Source organism: Mustelus asterias, chromosome 12 (assembly GCF_964213995.1).
Source record: "Mustelus asterias chromosome 12, sMusAst1.hap1.1, whole genome shotgun sequence".
Lineage (NCBI taxonomy): Eukaryota > Metazoa > Chordata > Chondrichthyes > Carcharhiniformes > Triakidae > Mustelus > Mustelus asterias.
The window spans coordinates 109,515,908-109,536,444 of record NC_135812.1 but is presented as its reverse complement, the minus strand read 5'-3'; positions in this window follow the sequence as shown (position 1 = coordinate 109,536,444).

The window sequence follows — 20,537 nt, the reverse complement described above, 5'->3', positions numbered from 1 at the left end:
AGGAGCAGGAACCCTAGCTGACTTCCTCTCTCTCTAACCCAGGGATCACTGGACAGTAATCAGGAGCAGGAACCCTAGCTGATTTCCCCTCTCTCTCTATCCCAGGGATCACTGGACAGTGATCAGGAGCAGAACTCTGGCTGATTTCCTCTCTCTCTCTCTAACCCAGGGGTCACTGGACAGTGATCAGGAGCAGGAAGAGCAGGAATCCTGGCTGATTTCCCCTCTTTCTGACCCAGGGATCACTGGACAGTGATCAGGAGCAGAACTCTGGCTGATTTCCTCTCTCTCTCTAACCCAGGGGTCACTGGACAGTGATCAGGAGCAGGAACCCTGGCTGATTTCCCCTCTCAGGTTTGGGATTGACAGGAGCCTCAACCTCATCTCTGTCTTCATGAGTTCAGGAGTTGAATCCAAATCCATCTGCCTCTCCCCTTCAACATCGAATGACTTGGGCTTGCCTGTTTGCTTAGCTCTCAATCCCCACCTGGATTGCGTGCATCTGTAATTGATATTCAATCTTAATGGCACAAAGTGGCCGCATGCTGTCAGCTTCCTCAGCGGGGCAAACGGTGTCACCCCCTCAGCCAGCTTTAGCTCCTAACACTCTGCCCCATCTGCTGTCCCAGCAGAGTCACTGCAGCCAGCTGTCTGGCAGCACTTGCTCAGAGAAACTTCAGGCAAAATTCAATTGCCTGTGTCCAGAATCTTTTCACTCCCAACAATAACTTTCAGCTCTGAGTTAGGAGGTTTCAAGTACTAGTCCCAAGACCTGGATCTTTAATCAAGGCTGACATTCAGTACTGAGGGAGTGCCGCACTGTCAGAGGGTCAGTACTGAGGGAGTGCCGCACTGTCAGAGGGTCAGTGCTGAGGGAGTGCCGCACTGTCAGAGGGTCAGTACTGAGGGAGTGCTGCACTGTCAGAGGGTCAGTGCTGAGGGAGTGCTGCACTGTCAGAGGGTCAGTACTGAGGGAGTGCCGCACTGTCAGAGGGTCAGTACTGAGGGAGTGCTGCACTGTCAGAGGGTCAGTGCTGAGGGAGTGCTGCACTGTTGGAGCATCAGTACAGAGGGAGTGCTGCACTGTCAGCGGGTCAGTGCTGAGGGAGTGCTGCACTGTCAGCGGGTCAGTGCTGAGGGAGTGCCGCACTGTCAGAGGGTCAGTGCTGAGGGAGTGCCGCAGTGTCAGAGGGTCAGTGCTGAGGGAGTGCCGCAGTGTCAGAGGGTCAGTGCTGAGGGAGTGCCGCACTGTCAGCGGGTCAGTGCTGAGGGAGTGCCGCAGTGTCAGAGGTCAGTACTGAGGGAGTGCCGCAGTGTCAGAGGGTCAGTGCTGAGGGAGTGCCGCAGTGTCAGAGGGTCAGTACTGAGGGAGCACTATGCTGTCAGAGGGTCAGTATTGAGGGAATGCTGCACAGTCAGCTGTGCAGTACTGCGGGAGTGCTGCATTGTTGGAGAGTCAACACTAAGAAGTGCTGCAATGTAAGAGGTGCTGCCTTTCAAATGAGACATTAGATTAAGGCCCCTTGTGCTCTCTCAGGTTGATGTGAAAGATCTCACAGTGCTATTCAACGAGGAACAATAGAGTTCACCCGAGTGTAATGGTGTATTTATCCCTCAACCAAAATCACTGAAACCGATGTCATGGCCATTATCATAATGCTGTTTGTTTGAGCTTGCTGTGTGTAATTTGGTTGCAATGTTTTCTACATTATGGTAATAATTACATTTCAACAGTTACTCATGAAGTGCAAAGTGCTTTGAGATGTCCTGAGGTCATGGGATATCTCTGTGTTTTTTGTTGGTTTCTGTCTCTTTCTCTTTTTCCGTCTCATTCACTGTCCCTCTTAGCCTCTATCTTTCTCTCGCTCTGCCTCTCTGTCTTTCTTTCTGCCATGCTCATTCTTTCTCTGTCACCCTCTCTCTCTCTGTTCTCTTTCTATCGTGCCTCTCTCTCCTCTCTATCTTTCTCTCTGTTTCACTCACCCCAGCTGTCTATCTGTCTCTCTCTCTCGGTCTTTATTGCTACCTCTCTCTGTCTCACTCCTTCACTGTCTCTTTCTGGCTCTTTCCTTCACTCTGTCTCGCTGTTTCATTCACCAATTCTCTCTCGCAATTTATTCTTTGCTATTTTCATAGCAAATTTTTATTTTCGAAGTAGAAAGGATCGAGAGCTTCAAATTTTTAAGTGTCCAGATCACCAACAACCTGTCCTGGTCCCCCCATGTCAACACTATAGTTAAGAAAGCTCACCAGTGCCTCTACCTCCTCAGAAGAATCAGGAAATTTGGCATGTCACCTACAACTCTCACCAACTTTTACAGATGCACCATTGAAAGCATTCTTTCTGGTTGTATCACAGCTTGGTATGGCTGCTGCTCTGCCCAAGACTGCAAGGATCTATAAAAGATCATGAATGTAGCCCAATCCATCATGCAAACCAGTCTCCCATCCATTGACTCTACACTTCCCGCTGCCCCAGCAAAGCAGCCAGTATAATTAAGGACCCCACGCACCCTGGATATTCTCTCTTCCACCTTCTTCCTTCAGGAAAAAGATACAAAAGTCTGAGGTCATGTACCAACCGACTCAAGAACAGCTTCTTCCCTGCTGCTGTCAGACTTTTGAATGGACCTACCTCGCAATAAGTTGATCTTTCGCTACACCCTTGCTATGACTGTAACACTACATTCTGCACTCTCTCATTTCCTTCTCTATGAACGGTATGTTTTGTCTGTATAACGTGCAAGAAACAATACTTTTCACTGTATGATAATACATGTGACAATAATAAATCAAATCAAAATCAAATCAAGTCTCCACTTTTCCTTCCTAATCCCATCACATCTGGAGTACTGTGTATAGTTTTGGTCTCCTTGTTTTAAAAAAACATAGTTAGCATCAGAAACCATTCAAAGAAGGTTTGTGTTATTAATTCCTGGGATGAGTGATTTATCTGATGAGGGAATATTGGACAGTTGGATAATTTGGACCTGTATCCATTTAGGTGGAGATGAATGAGAGTTGATCTTATTGAAACATAAAGGGGCTTGACAGAGTGCTTGCTAAAAGGATGTGGAAGAGGCCAGAACAAGGGACACAATTTAAATAATAAAATAGAGATGAGGAGTATTTTTTCTCTTGGAGGGTGGTGAGTTTGCAGAATTCTCTTATCTGGGGGGGTAGTAGAGGAAGGGTGATTTCATATTTTTCAGGTAGAGGTAGATAAATTCTTGACTAACATGGCAGTCACAGGATATAGGGTTTAGGGAGGATGGTGGCATTGAGGATACAATTAGATCAGCCATGATCTTACCAATAATAACTCCAGGAGTCAACTGTCAAGGAATAGTGCTTTATTGCACAAAATAAAGTAAAGCAAAGCCACAAGTCTGTGGTGAACACAAACAGATACCAACCGGGATAATACAATAATGGACCCACTCAGGGGCCTGCTTTATAAAGGGCTCAGTATACGAGCTCCGCCTGGTGAGTTAATTACCAATCACCAGGGAGCTTGTATTCAATGAGTGCTACTGGAAGGTCAATCAGTGATTCCCCCTGCAAGTCCTGGAGGTTATGGGTGTTATCACATCCCTCCCCCTCTGAATCCGAGGGCTCTCCCTCGCTCTTTGGGCTCCAGGGCCACCTTTGTCTTTTGGCCCACTGTCTTCTCTCTATTTCACATCCCTCCTGGTCAGATAGGGTATACCGTGTTGGAGACTAATTCTTTCTGGATGACTGAAGTATCACTGCAGGTGGTTCTTCCTCAATGATGACTTCTGGCTGGGATTCCGCTGCTTCTGTTTCCACTTCAAAGTCAGAACCCCCATAGGCTGTCGTTCAGCCTCCCATTGGTTGAATTCCTTTTTAGTCCCTCAGTATACTTGGGCTCCCAGGTGGCGTGCTCGCTGTGTTAATTGCTTCCGTTGATAGCTCCTGATGATGATCTACACGTTTCCTTAGGATCTTGTACCTTATAGGACACTGGCCCTGTTCTTGAATGAATTGTTCCTGGCGCCAGACCTTCTTTCCGCATCGGCTGATATTCATGAGAATAACGCAGTCAGGCGCTCCATCCCAGTGCTCCCTCGGTGTGACAGTACAGCACCTATTCCATAGGGAGAGGCGTTGCATGTTATGACCAAAGAACTTTCCAGGTTGTGATGGATCAATATGCTATCCGACTGTAATTGATGCTTGACCCTCACAAAAACATCCTCCTTTTGTGGGTCTTTCCATGCCCGCTTCGGATTTTTTTTTAGCAGCGTATGTCGAGGCGCCAGTAGAATTGCCAAGTTTGGAATGAGCTTTCCATAATAATTTACGAGGCCAAGAACTGATTTGAATTCCATCATTTTCCTCGGTGTTGGGGCCTCTTTTATGGCTCTTACCTTTTCCTCGACTGGGTGTAGGCCATCTTTGTCAACCCCGTATCCGAGGTATGTTACTTCAGCTTCATTTTAATCTTACCTCGACTTCTGAAAACCATCGCTAGACTTCCTCTTTGTGGCATTCCTTGACAGTGGCTCCTGTGGTTAGAACATCGTCTAGGTAAACTGCCAATCTGGGTATTCCCTCTAGTATGCTTTCCATTATTCTTTGGAAAATGGCGCATGCCGATGTTATAATTCAGGTCAGAAACTCCAAAGTGTTTTATGAAGTCTGCCTGGGTCATAAGTTTTACACTTTGAATTTGGCTAGGGTGGGCATGAGATGTTTCATAGACACATAGAAACATAGAAGACAGGAGTAGGAGGAGGTCATTTGGCCCTTCGAGCCTGCTCTGCCATTCATCACGATCATGGCTGATTGTCCAACTCAATAGCCTAATCCTGCTTTCTCCCCATAACCTTTGATCCCGTTTGCCCCAAGTGCTATATCTAGCTGCCTCTTGAATACATTCAATGTTTTGGCATCAACTACTTCCTGTGGGAATGAATTCCAAGTCTCACCACTCTTTGGGTGAAGAAATGTCTCCTCATCTGCATCCTAAATGGTCCACCCTAAATCCTCAGACTGTGACCCCTGGTTCTGGATTCACCCATCATCGGGAACATCCTCCCTGCATCTACTTTATCTAGTCCTGTTAGAATTTTGTAAGTCTCTATGAGATCCCCCCTCATTCAACTCCAGTGCAATCCTAACTTAGTCAATCTCGCAAAGATTTCACTCCAGATATGATTCAACTGACCCACTAGGGAGCTTTTATCAAACAATGTTTATTTTAAAATAGTGTGTAGAAAGAAAATTAGCAAGGACTTTTACCAATTACAAACAAGAAAAAAAATAACCATGATATTGAATAAACCTTAACAGCTAAATACCAATTCAATCAAATGAATCCGATAAACAAAGCTGTTGCTACAGGTTCAGCACAGAAAATACGAACGCTCACGTGATGCTGGAACTTAGTCCTTTGGTTGGATGTTGCAGTTCTCTTGAAACACACACAGACAAGCTTGAAGTCAACTTCCCAAAACACGCGGGGGAGAGAGAGAGAGAGAGACTCTCGTTACTAGCTAGCAAACCACCAACAGCAGAATTTTCATTCCAGGAAGGCCAAGAGACCTGCTACCAGCGAGGCAGCATAATTTACAATACCAGGGAGAGAGAGAGAGAAACACTGCTTTTCATCTGATGTCCAAACACTTTCTAAACTTTCTAAAAAGTGGGTGAGGATCTGGCAGATGGAGTATAACGTTGGCAAGTGTGAGGTTATCCACTTTGGAAGGAATAATAGTAAAATGGACTATTATTTAAATGGTGAAAAATTACAACATGCTACTGTGCAGAGGGAGCTGGGGGTCCTTGTGCATGAATCGCAAAAACTCAGTTTGCAGGTGCAGCAGGTGATCAAGAAGGCAAATGGAATGTTGGCCTTTATCGCGAAGGGGATGGAGTATAAAAGCAGGGAGGTCTTGCTGCAACTGTTCAAGGTACTGGTGAGGCCGCAACTAGAGTACTGTGTGCAATTTTGGTCCCCTTATTTGCGGAGGGATGTATTGGCCTTGGAGGGAGTACAGAGAAGGTTCACCAGGTTGATACCGGAGATGAGGGGGTTAGCTTATGAGGAGAGATTGAGTAGATTGGGCCTGTACTCGTTGGAGTTTAGAAGGCTGAGGGGAGATCTTATAGAGACATATAAGATAATGAAGGGGCTAGACAGGGTAAAGGCAGAGAGATTCTTTCCACCTAGAAAGGAAACAAGAACTAGAGGACACAGCCTCAAAATAAGGGGGAGTCAGTTTAGGACAGAGTTGAGGAGGAACTTCTTCTCTCAGAGGGTAGTGAATCTCTGGAATTCTCTGCCCATTGAAGCAGTGGAGACTACCTCGTTAAATATGTTTAAGTCACAGGTAGATAGATTTCTGATCAATAAGGGAATTAAGGGTTATGGGGAGCGGGCGGGTAAGTGGAACTAAACCACTATCAGATCAGCCATGATCTTATTGAATGGTGGGGCAGGCTCGAGGGGCTAGATGGCCTACTCCTGCTCCTATTTCTTATGTTCTTATGTTAAACAAAAACAGCAGCCAAACTGAAAATGAAAGAACTCCTAAAAAGTTACAAGTTTATTTATTAGTCACAAGTAGGCTTTTATTAACATCGCAGTGAAGTAACTGTGAAAATCCCTTAGTTGCCACACTCCGCCGCCTGTTCAGATACACTGTGGGAGAATTTAGCATGGCCAATTCATCTAATCCTGTACACCTTTGCAGTGTGGGAGGAAACCGGAGCACCCGGAGGAAACCCACGCAGGCACAGGGAGATTGTGCAAACTCCACACAGACAGTGACCCAAGCCACGAATCGAACCCGGAAGCATTTGTCAAGGCTAGGAGGCTGGGAACACATGAAGCAAGTGTGGAATACAAGGAAACCAGAAAGAAACTTAAGCAAGGAGTCACAAAAAGTCATTGGCCAGCAGGATTAAGGAAAATTCCCAAGGCTTTTTATACATATGCAAAGAGCAAGAGGGTAGCCAGGGAGAGGGTTGGCCCACTCAAGGACAGGGGAGGGAATCTTTGTGTGGAGCCGGAGGAAATGGGCGAGGTTTTAAATGAGTACTTTGTGTCAGTATTCACCAAAGAAAAGGACTTGGTGGATGATGAGTCTGGGGAAGGGTGTGTAGTTTGGGTCATGTTGAGATCAAAAAGGAGGAGATATTGGGGTTCTTGAGAAACATTAAGATAGACAAGACCCCAGGGCCTGATGGGATATGCCCCAGAAAACTGAGAGAGGCAAGGGAGGAAATTGCTGGGGCTTTGAGAGAAATCTTTGCATCCTCATTGGCTACAGGGGAGGTCCCAGAGGATTGGAGAATAGCCAATGTTGTTTCTTTGATTAAGAAGGGTAGCAAGGATAATCCGGGTAATTACAGGCTGGTGAGCCTTACATCAGTGGTAAGGAAATTATTGGAGAGGATTCTTCCATGGTTTTGTGAAGGGGAGGTCGTGTCTCACTAACTTGATTGAGATTTTCTAGGAAGTGATAAAGATGATTGATGAGGGTAGGGCAGTGGATGTTGTCTACATGGACTTCAGTAAGGTCTTTGACAAGGTCCTTTATGGCAGGCTGGTACAGAAGGTGAAGTCGCATGGGATCAGAGGTGAGCTGGCAAGATGGATACAGAACTGACTCGGTCATAGAAGACAGAGGGTAGCAGTGGAAGGGTGCGTTTCTGAATGGAGGGCTGTGACTAGTGGCGTTCCTCAGGGATCAGTGCTGGGACCTTTGCAGTTTGTAATATATATAAATGATTTGGAGGAAAATGTCACTGGTTTGATTAGTAACAGTGGTTAGCACTGCTGCCTCACAGTGCCAGGGACCCGGGTTCAATTCCTGACTTGGGTCACTGTCTGTGTAGAGTTTGCACGTTCTACTCATGTCTGCGTGGGTTTCCTCCAGCTGCTGCGGTTTCCTCCCACAGTCCAAAGATGTGCGGGTTAGGTGGATTGGCCATGCTAAATTGCCCCTCAGTGTCAGGGGTACTAGCTAAGGTAAATGCATGGGGCTATGGGGATAGGGCCTGGGTGGGATTGTGGTCGGTGCAGACTTGATGGGCCAAATGGCCTCCTTCTGCATGGTGGGATTCTATGATTCTACGATTAGTAAGTTTGCGGATGACACAAAGGTTGGTGAAATAGCGGATAGTGATGAGGACCGTTGGAGGATACAGCAGGATATAGATCGGTTGGAGACTTGGAGAGATGGCATATGGAATTTAATCTGGACAAATGTGAGGTAATGCATTTTGAAAGGTCTAATACAGATGGGAATTTTACAGTAAATGGCAGATTCTTTAAGAGTATTGATAGGCAGAGGAATCTGGGTGTACAGGTACACAGGTCACTGAAAGTGGCAATGCAGGTGGCAAGAAGGCATACGGCATGCTTGCCTTCATCGGCTGGGGTATTGAATTTAAAAATTGGCAAGCCATGTAGCAGTTTTATAGAGCCTTAGTTAGGCTGCACTTGGAATATAGTGTTCAATTCTGGTCGCCACACTACCAGAAGGATTTGGAGGCTTTGGAGAGGGTACAGAAAAGATTTACCAGGATGTTGCCTGGTATGGAGGGCATTAGCTATGAGAAGAGGTTGGAGAAACTTGGTTTGTTTTCACTGGAACAACAGAGGTTGAGGGGAGACCTGATAGAAGTCTATAAGATTATGAAGGGCATGAACAGTGTGGATAGTCAGAAGCATTTTCCCAGTGTGGAAGAGTCAATTACGAGGGGGCACAGGTTTAAGGTGCGAGGGGCAAGGTTTAAAAGAGATGTACGAGGCAGATTTTTTGCACAGAGGGTAGTGGATGCCTGGAACTTGCTGCCGGGGGAGGTAGTGGAAGCAGGGTACAATCATGGCTTTTAAGGGACATCTGGACAAATACATGAATAGGATGGGTATAGAGGGATATGGTCCCCAGAAGGGCAGGGAGTTTTAGTTCAGACAGGCAGCATTGTCGGTGCAGGCTTACAGGGATGAAGGGCCTGTTCCTGTGCTGTAGTGTTCTTTGTTCTTTAACCCAGGTCCCCCCTAACAATGCAGGGTCATAAAAAATCCCAGAAAGTACCTGAGGCCCACAGTAAAAATAAACAAAACCCCATTTAAACCAATGAAGCAGCAATAAAAGGATTTTTAGCAGACAGCCCGGCAACAGTGAAAAAAAACCCAAAGCTGCTTATCTGCAGAGAACATGATTAAAAAAATACATTTCTTACAGGCACACTAGATTCACACCAATGATACCCCAAAAGGTAGACAAATATATTTGTACAATCCCTTGTGCAAGTTTACCGTCATGTATTTTCTTGATGACTCTTCTAATTCTGACTCGAGGTACCAAATCTGCACTGATTCTCTGACAGAGCATCTTACCCAGGCCCTATGTGTAACCCTACATATTAACACCGGGACTACCACTCGGAAAATTGCACGAGTTGATTAATACCCAGCTCTTCTAATCACTTCAGTTCAGTCTCTACTTTCACTTGTCGCGTGTATGGAACTGGTCTTGCCTTAAAAAATCTCGGTTGAGCATCTGGGTCGATATAAAGTTTGCCCTGGCTCCTTTATTTTTCCAAAGCCTATCTGGAAGACTTCTGGGTACTTTCCTGTTACTTCATATACGTTACCATTGCCGCTGGTAAATCCAAGCAGATCTTTTTGTAACCAGTCCTTTTCCAATAGGCTGGGTTCTGATCCTTGTACCACTATCAACAGGAGCCGGACAGTTTGTTGCCCATATGTGACTGAAGTTACAGTGATCCTGATTATGCACAATGGTTGCCAATCTTGCCTTAGTGTTCCTCAACTTGAACGAAGAGATACGCAATCATAATTTTCTAAATTCTCATCCCCTACAATGGATACTGCTGCACCTGTGTCCACCTCCATATCCAATGGGTGTCCATTTACTTGGAGCTGTATCTGTATTGGGGCCATCTGTGGTGTGGTGACACAGGTTAATTGTGCGAGTTACCATAGAACCATAGAAAATTACAGCTCAGAAACAGGCCTCTTGGCCCTTCTTGTCTGTGCCGAACCATTTTATGCCTAGTCCCACTGACCTGCACTTGGACCATATCCCTCCACACCCCTCTCATCCATCAACCCGTCCAAGTTTTTCTTAAATGTTAAAAGTGACCCCGCATTTACCACTTTATCCGGCAGCTCATTCCACACTCCCACCACTCTCTGCGTGAAGAAGCCCCCCCTAATATTCCCTTTAAACTTTTCTCCTTTCACCCTTAACCCATGCCCTCTGGTTTTTTTCTCCCCTAGCCTCAGCGGAAAAAGCCTGCTTGCATTCACTCTATCTATACCCATCAAAATCTTATACACCTCTATCAAATCTCCCCTCAATCTTCTACGCTCCAGGGAATAAAGTCCCAACCTATTCAATCTCTCTCTGTAACTCAGCTTCTCAAGTCCCGGCAACATCCTTGTGAACCTTCTCTGCACTCTTTCAATCTTATTTACATCCTTCCTGTAACTAGATGACCAAAACTGTACACAATACTCCAAATTCGGCCTCACCAATGCCTTATTTAACCTTACCATAACACTCCAACTTTTATACTCGATACTCCGATTTATAAAGGCCAACGTACCAAAGGCACTCTTTACGACCCTATCCACCTGTGATGTCACTTTTAGGGAATTCTGTACCTGTATTCCCAGATCCCTCTGTTCAACTGCACTCTTCAGAGTCCTACCATTTACCCTGTACGTTCTACTTTGGTTTGTCCTTCCAAAGTGCAATATCTCACACTTGTCTGCATTAAATTCCATTTGCCATTTTTGAGCCCATTTTTCTAGTTGGTCCAAATCCCTCTGCAAGCTTTGAAAACCTTCCTCACTGTCCACTACACCTCCAATCTTTGTATCATCAGCAAACTTGCCGATCCAATTTACCACATTATCATCCAGATCATTGATATAGATGACAAACAACAATGGACCCAACACCGATCCCTGCGGCACACCACTAGTCACAGGCCTCCACTCAGAGAAGCAATCCTCCACAACCACTCTCTGGCTTCTTCCATTAAGCCAGTGTCTTATCCAATTTACTACCTCCCCATGTATACCTAGTGACTGAACCTTCCTAACTAACCTCCCATGAGGGACCTTGTCAAAGGCCTTGCTGAAATCCAGGTAGACAACATCCACCGCCTTCCCTTCATCCACTTTCCTGGTAACCTCCTCGAAAAACTCTAATAGGGTTCCTCCTCTTCAGCCTGATTTATCTGATACATTCTGTTTTGAGGTGGCTTTGCCCTTCAATCTGGGCAATGCACACTCTGCTTGCTTGGGGCAGTGCCAGGGGGGCAGGGCCTATTGTGGACAGGGCCTAGGGGCGATTACTGGGGGTGGGGGTTCCCGTGGCCACTCTGCATGGCGATAGGTCTGGGATGGAGGGAGGCCAGCGATCGGGGCGGGGTGGGCGGGGGGTGGTGCGGGGTGGGGGGGGTGGGGGGGGGGGGAGGTGGTCTGCCGGGGTGAGGGGGGGTTGGACCGCCACTGTTGGGTGTGAGGGGGGGGGGGGGCTGGACATCGGGGTGCTCTGGGGCAGGGGGAGGGGTCAGGGCTGGCCCGGGAATTGTTATGGGGGCCACGATCGGGCCGTGGGAGGGGCTGAAGGGGTAACACTGCAGGGGTCCCGGGCTGCCAGCGATAAGCTGGTCAGCAAATGAAGAGATTGACAGATCGGGGCCACTGCGCATACGCAGAGTTTCAGAACTGTCAGACTCCGGTGTGAATAGGCCCCACCCCTCTGGGTTTTTAATAAGATTCACGATTGGGACCTCTGCAGTGCACAGAGTGCGGAGATTCAGCTCTGAAACTCACTGAAAAAACAGTCGTGATCTAAATCAGTTTTCCCCAAAATTCAGCACTTTTGGGGGAATCTATTTCTCTCACACAGTCTCCCAATCTCCGTTGCTTATTCAATTTCTCATTTGTCTCTCTATTGTATCCCAATATCTCTGTATGTCTTTTGTCTCTCTCTGTTTCACGTTTTATCTTAATACAGGTCTTTCTCTGTGTCTGTCATTCCCTGTCTCTCACTTTGTTTCTCTGTCTCTCTTATTCTCTATCTGTCTCTCACTTTCTGCTTTTCATTGTAACTTTCTGTAGCTCTATTTTTGTACAGAAGGTGGCACTCTGAGACAGAATGTGGAGATGCCGGCGTTGGACTGGGGTAAACACAGTAAGAAGTCTCACAACACCAGGTTAATGTCCAACAGGTTTATTTGGTAGCAAAAGCCACTAGCTTTCGGAGCGCTTGCTGCTCCTTCGTCAGGTGAGTGGGAGTTCTGTTCACAAACAGGGCATAGAAAGACACAAACTCAATTGACAAAATAATGGTTGGAATGCAAGTCTTTACATGTAGATGGCGTACTTCCGTTGTCGCTTCTGCTTGGCAGAGTTTCGCAGCTGGTCTGCGTCCTGAGCGCAAGTTGAGAATATGGACTCTATCTTGGTTTCCAGGATGCGGCGTTTGCTGTCGAGCTGGTGTATGAGGTGGTTGAGGAGGGTGAGAGAGGTGCGACGGCAAAGTCTCTCAGCGGAGTCTGTGTTATAGGTTGACCTGAGTGGGTTTGTGATCTGTAGTCCTTTCGGTATCTTGTCTGCTTTCTTGCATCTTTGTAGAAATTTGATGTCTGTGTCGATATGCGTGATCTTCTTAGATATTCGCAATCTACACGCACGCCAAGAACAGGAAACTTGAGAAACTCGGCATCACCACCAGCAGCAACCAAGCCTCCCCCGGTACCACAGTAGAAAACAGCACCACTGCAGGGAAGTCCACTGTCAACTTGTCGGACTTCACACTTCAACCAGATGAAATCGAAGTGCTCAGCTGAGGGCTCAATTTCTGCCCCACCACCAAAATAGACCTCATCAGTCTCACAGCAGACACAGAGGAATTCATCAGGCGAATGAGGCTGCGGGAGTTCTTCCACAAACCCCAAGAGGCCAACAGCGAACACAATGAGACAGCCAATGAACCGGAACAGCCGACAGAGATCCGCAGTACAGCAACCGAAGAGGAAAGAGTCAAATTGGACTCCTCTGGAAGGCTGCCGCCCTCGACTTGACATGTATGCCCAAGCCATCAGGAGGTGCGTCAACACCAGATTTGTTTCACAAACAGGGCATATACAGACACAAACTCAATAATAAGATAATGGTTGGAATGCGAGTCTTAACAGGTGATCAAATCTTTACAGGTGCAGACAATGTGAGTGGAGAGAGCATTAAGCACAGGTTAAAGAGATGTGAATTGTCTCCAGCCAGGACAGTTAGTGAGATTTTGTAAGCCCAGGCAAGTCGTGGGGGTTACAGATAGTGTGACATGAACCCAAGATCCCGGTTTAGGCCGTCCTCATGTGTGCGGAACTTGGCTATCAGTTTCTGCTTGGCAATTCTGCGTTGTCATGTGTCTTGAAGGCCGCCTTGGAGAACGCTTACCTGAAGATCAGAGGCTGAATGCCCTTGACTGCTGAAGTGTTCCCCGACAGGAAGGGAACACTCCTGCCTGGTGATTTCATAGAAACCCTACAGTACAGAAAGAGGCCATTCGGCCCATCGAGTCTGCACCACCCACAATCCCACCCAGGCCTTACCCCCATATCCCTACATATTTTACCCGCTAATCCCTCTAATCTACGCATCCCAGGACACTAAAGGGCAATTTTTTTTTAGCATGGCCGATCAACCTAACCCGCACATCGTTGGACTGTGGGAGGAAACCGGAGCACCCGGAGGAAACCCACGCAGACACGAGGAGAATGGGCAAACTCCGCACAGACAGTGACCCAAGCCAGGAATCGAACCCAGGTCCCTGGAGCTGTGAAGCAGCAGTGCTAACCGCTGTGTTACCGTGTCGCCCAGATTGCTGAGAGGTGTTCATTCATCCGTTCTCGAAGCGTCTGCATGGTCTCCCCAATGTACCATGCCTCGGGACATCCTTTCCTGAAGCGTATCAGGTAGACAATGTTGGCCAAGTTGCAAGAGTATGTACCGTGTACCTGGTGGATGGTGTTCTCATGTGAGATGATGGCATCCGTGTCGATGATCTGGCACATCTTGCAGAAGTTGATGTGGCAGGGTTGTGTGGTGTCTCCTGAAGGCTGGGTAGTTTGCTGCGTACAATGGTCTGTTTGAGGTTGCGCAGTTGTGCAAGAAGTGGGGGTGTGGGGATGGCCTTGGCGAGATGTCCGTCTTCATCAATGACACGTTGAAGGCTCTGGAGAAGATGTCGCAGCTTCTCCGCTCCGGGGAAGTACTGGATGACGAAGGGTACCCTGTTCACCGTGTCCCGTGTTTGTCTTCTGAGGTCACTGTGGCCCGTCGGAACTGTCGATCGATGAGTTGAGCGCCATATCCTGTTCTAATGAGGGCATCTTTCAGCGTCTGGAGGTGTCTGTTGCGGTCCTCCTCATCTGAGCAGATCCTGTGTATATGGAGGGCTTGTCCGTAGGGGCTGTCTTCTTTAACGTGTTTAGGGTGGAAGCTGGAGTTGTGAGACTTCTTACTGTGCTTACTCCAGTCCAACACTGACATCTCCACATCTTCTCTACATGGCGTCTGCTCATTTTCCCAGTCATGCTCAATACAAAGGGAAATGCTGACTATGCACCCAGCTCTGGCAGCAACTGCTTTGTGCAGAAGTCTTGAAGCCAGGAAAAAGTCCTTCAGTACTTGCTACCCACACTCTCTGCAGGCCTTCAGAACTGGACACGATTACAGAAAGCACTAAGCACCTGTAGAATCATAGCATCATAGCAGCAGCCTGACTAAATCAACCAACAACTAACCTGTAAGTAGTTGATGATCCTTTCAAATATCATTGGTGGGGGGGAGGGGGGGGTTCCTTCCTGCCTGTCCAGCCATGCAAAGAGGTTTGGCTGGAGGATTAAGATCCAAGGGTTTGTGCCTGATCAGTGTTACACACATGTTCAAGCACCTTCATCAAAATGGCAGCAGCATATTCCATGGCAAAACATGCATCACACGCCATTTTGGTCCCAGGCAACGGGCATTTCTGTGCCCAGTTTTGTGTGTACATCGTCAAGTTGTGGGGAGGTCATTGGTGGGTAAGGGAGTGTCTTTAGATAGATTATCTTTCAGGACTTCCTGAAGGCATTTGATAAGGTTCCACAAAATAAATCATTAGCAAAATGAGAGAACATGGCTTTGGATGTAATACTGTGATTCAGGTGAGTAATAAGATTTGAAACAAGAATGAGAATTTTAAATAACAAGGTGTTACCAGACCAGGAGCCAAAGTGGGTCAACAAACACAGGGTGATAGGTGAAAGGAACCTGAGTTACAGAGTTAGATGTGAAAAGTGTCAGATAATATACAAAGAGTGGTGCAGAAGGGGATACCTAGGAACCTGAGGATTAGAAGTAGCCCATTCAAACTCTCAAAGCCCTGTTTGATATAATGGTTGCGTGAACGTGATGGGTTTAGTGTTTCTGTGACATTGGTCTTTACTCCATTACTCTTACTGCTGTTTGATAGATACTTCTTGCTTCGTTATGAATGTCAAACTAACTTTGTCTCTTCATGGCCAGTAACACTCTGAGTACCTTGTGTAATCTCAACTAAAATCTGCTATGTCATTGCTAAATAAGCTTGTGACAGTCCTCTCTGAATCACATGACTCTCTCTGAAATGCTGATTCATATCTGCTGATCCATCTGACTAATGTTCTACACACACTCTGTCCTGACCAGGGTGTCCAGGCATCTTGGTTTTGCCGGGATGGTCCAGGATTTTCACATTCTGGTGTCCCAACAATTTCCTCAAAATGGTTCAAATATCCCAGTTTTCGGTTTCCCATTTATGCTTCTGAGGCAGAATGAGTTAGAATTGGACTTAAGTTTGTGCAAGTCCCCTTGATCCGCTGCTTTGCCCCAGTCAGCGTAGTGTGCCCTTTGCCCCACAGTCAGTGCAATGTGCCCTTTGCCCCAGTCAGCCCAGTGTGTCCTTTGCCCTGCAGTCAGCACAGTGTGTCCTTTGCCCCGCAGTCAGCGCAGTGTGCCCTTTACCCCCCAGTGTTCCCTTTGACCCAGTCAGCGCAGTGTGCCCTTTACCCCCCAGTGTTCCCTTTGACCCAGTCAGCGCAGTGTGCCCTTTACCCCCCAGTGTTCCCTTTGACCCAGTCAGCGCAGTGTGCCCTTTACCCCCCAGTGTTCCCTTTGACCCAGTCAGCGCAGTGTGCCCTTTACCCCCCAGTGTTCCCTTTGACCCAGTCAGCGCAGTGTGCCCTTTACCCCCCAGTGTTCCCTTTGACCCAGTCAGCGCAGTGTGCCTTTGACCCCCAGTCAGTACAATGTGCCCTTTGACCCACAGTCAGTGCAGTGTGCCCTTTGATCCACAGTTAGCACAGTGTGCCCTTTGCCCCACAGTCAGTGCAATGTGCCCTTTGCCCCAGTCAGTGCAGTATGCCCTTTGACCCACTGATACACTGATACGCTGCAAGAAAGGATGTCCCGAGGCATGGTACATTGGGGAGACCATGCAGACGCTACGACAACGGATGAATGGACACCACTCAACAATCACCAGGCAGGAGTGTTCTCTTCCTGTCGGGGAACACTTCAGCAGTCAAGGGCAGTCAGCCTCTGATCTTCGGGTAAGCGTTCTCCAAGACGGCCTTCAAGACACATGACAATGCAGAGTCACTGAGCAGAAACTGATAGCCAAGTTTCGCACACATGAGGACGGCCTCAGCCGGGATCTTGGGTTCATGTCACACTATCTGTAACCCTCACGACTTGCCTGGGCTTGCAAAATCTCACTAACTGTCCTGGCTTGATTCAATTCACACCTGTGATTAACTCTCTCTCCACTCACATTGCCTGCACCTGTAAAGACTTGGTTACCTGCTGAGAATCACATTCCAACCATTATCTTGTAAATTGAGTCTGTATCTATATATGCCCTGTTTGTGAACCCAATCCTCCACTCACCTGATGAAGGAGCAGCGCTCCGAAAGCTCGTGCTACCAAATAAACCTGTTGGACTTTAACCTGGTGTTGTGGGACTTCTTACTGTGCTTACCCCAGTCCAACGCCAGCATCTCCACATCATCATCCTGGATGGAATAAAGGCTTTGGGCAGAAGCTATTTTATCTACCATATACACGGGCAATTTTATAAGCACCCACCGAACATGTTTTTGGTAGAGTGGGATAGGGACATGTAAAATAGAGTGGGTGCCCTGCCTATCACCTTCCTGCTCACCCCTGAACTCACTCTGAAGCACAGTGGGTGAGTGAGTGAGTGCTCAAATTGACAGCCTGCTGGCTACGTGTAAATAAATAATTAAGGATTCATTGAGTTTGATGACAAGTTGGGGAGGTGGTTGCATCACAGTATTATCACTGGATTAGTTATCCACACATCCAGGGTAATGCTCTGAGGGTCTGGATTTGAATCCCTACATGGCAGGTGGTGGAATTTGAATTGAATCAATAAGAACCTGGAATCAAAAGTCTAATGATAATAATGAATCATTTTTGTAAAACCCATTTGGTTTACTAATGTTCTTTAGGGAAGGAAATGTGTCATCCTTACCCTGGTTCTGGCCTACATGTGACTCCAGATCCACAGGTTGACTCCTAAATGTCCTCCGAAATGGCCGAGTTGTATTAAACTGTGAGAAAGTCAATAAGGAATTGAACCGGATGGGCCACCCAGCATTGATCTAGGCACCGGAAACAACAACAGCAAATCAACCCTGTTGAGCCAGTAAAGTCCTCCTCACTAACATCTGCGAGCTTGTTCCAAAATTGGGAGAGCTGGGTGGGGTAGAGGGGTTTGCGGAACTAGATGGAAAGCGAGATTTAGAACTGGACCAATGAAACAATGGAAGAAATTAAAATTTAAAATACATAGGAATATAAATTAATAAAAATTGATTAATAAGATAAAAAGAAATGAAATAAAATAAATGGGAATGGGGTGAAGGTGGAGAAGAGAGTTCAGGCGTTGAAGTTGTTGAACTCGATGTTCAGTCCAGGAGGCTGTAAAGTGCCCAATCGGAGGAGGTGCTGTTCCTCCAGTTTGCGTTGGGCTCCACTGGAACGTTGCAACAGGACAAGGATGGACATGTTGACAGGAGAGCAGGGTGGTGTGTTGAAATGGCAGGGTCCTGCTTGCGGACGGACTGAAGGTGTTCAGCAAAGCGGTCACCCAGTCTGCTTTTGGTCTCTCCGATATAGATAAGGCTGCATTGGGAGCAGCGAATGCAATAGACCAGATTAAACGAGGTGCACATGAAGCACTGGGAAGATGGGCAGATAAAAAGTGAATGGACAGGTATTCGAGGAAGAGACAAAGAGCTCTCAGGCCATCCTGTGGGGAATGGGGTGTAGAGGGATCCCTCTACTCCTCGACCAGAGGCCTGAAAAATCCCCATCGACCACCACTCTCCTCCGTCTGGCTGAACTGGTTCTCTGTCAACAATTTCTCCTTTAACGTGTCTCACTTCCTCCAAATAAAAGGTTATGGGTACCCACATGGGTCCCAGCTATGCCTATCTCTTTATGGGGTATGTGGAATATTCCTTCTTCCAGTCCTACTCCGACCCCTTCCCGCAATTCCTCTATCGATACATTGACGACTATATTGGTAAAGCTTCATCTCTCGTCTGGACCTGGGAAACTTTATCAACTTCACTTCCAATTTCCACCCCTGTATCACCTTCACACGGTCCATCTCTGACACTTCCCTTCCCATCTTTGACCTCTCTGTCTCCATTTCTGGTGATAGACTGTTCACCAGTATCCATTACAAGCCCATCAAATCCCGCAATTACCTTGATTACAGCTCTTCACACCCCACATCCTGTAAGGACTCCATCCCATTCCCTCAGTTCCTTCACCTCTGCCACATCTGTTCCGATGATGTCACTTTCCAAGATGGCACTGCTGAAATGTCTGCCTTCTTGAAGCTGATGTGCTGAGTGTGTGTGAGGCTAGTGGCTCAATTGAAATTTGAAAATGCATTCCCTGACTTTGACCATTCCTGTGATGTCATTAAACTTTTTTCTGCACTGAATCTCGGTCCTTAGGCCTAGGCTGATGGCATTAACAGCAAGGGCTATCTGCCCCCACCGCCTTCTCAATGTCAGTCTGGAAACTACCTGATCTCCTGAGGAAAGAGGAGCTCTCGCCTCCTGCACCAAGAACGGTGGCGCACACACCTTCCTCTTATTTCGTTTACACAGTTTTCCTGCTCACATACTCTTGCCCCGCCATTTCCAACACTGGCAGGCAGCGTGCAGGTCTCCTTTATGAGGTGCAGATTGGTGCTGGCCTTGCATGAGCTTGGGCCCCCTGCTGAAATGAGCAACTATTTAATAACATGTTCAGCACTGGGCTGCACACTCCATCATTATAATGTGGAGGCAGCATGAAATTTGCATTGTTTTCAATGTTTTTATGTCTTATCCAATTTTTCTCCATTAGTTGTTAAAGCAGCAGAGGTTTTAGAAATAGGGACCACCAATTATGTTCAAGAAACCCCAAACCTTTTGCAAAACCCCCTTGGGTGGTCTGAAAACTTATCCATAAATCGCCTTTTATTGCTCTCAGAATGATGGTCAGGCATTTCAAGAAAAATAATAAACCTGATAGTTTAGAATAATTTTACAATTTTGTCAGAAACAGCAAGCTGAGATACATTCTCCCAAGCGGGATATTTTCCATCTTTTCACTTCACACAGGTGAGAAATTGCAAAAGCAGAAAGTGAATGAAATGCTCAGTCAAAGTAACAGGTGTAGATATTACACTGAACCATCCCAACTCACTCTAATTAACTTGTTTGGAGAGGTGGATGAGAGGCACCATCTGACAGACTGATCCATCCACTTCTCATACACCTTCTCACTATCCCTATCAACACTTGGTCGTTCTGTGAATCTAATGCTTTTCGGGGGTGAACTTGATTACCCTCATAAAATTGTCAAAAATCCCAAAATGTGATCTAAGTTTGGAAACATTATGCAATGTAGTGTATGATATGGCAGCAAGGGCTGTGTTCAACTTGATCTGTACCTTTAAAAAAGCAAAGTTTTAGCATATGTCGAGCTACAGTTATAGACAATGTTATGAAAGATGATGGAACCGTGGGGGGTAGATGGAGTTAAGATACAAATCAGCCATAATGTATTGAATGGTGACAGATTTGAGGGGCTGAATGGCCTCTGTTCCCATGCTCATGAACTTCTGAGGTAAATTAGAGGCTAATGAAAGTTCCTGAAGGCAGATTGGATTGAACCGAGAATCAGAAAAGGCAGAGAGAAACACAAGAGGATATTGGGAAAATTGGACAAGGCAGGCAAAGAGGGAGAGAAAACTTGTTCATCAATATAAGAGAGTCACAAATAAATCCAAGAGTGAATGCAGAGAAACATCTTTATTCAGAGTATGGTGAGAATGTGGTATTTAAGGGGAAGCTAGATAAACACACGAGAGAAAAAGGAATAGAAAAATATGCTGATAGTGTGAGAC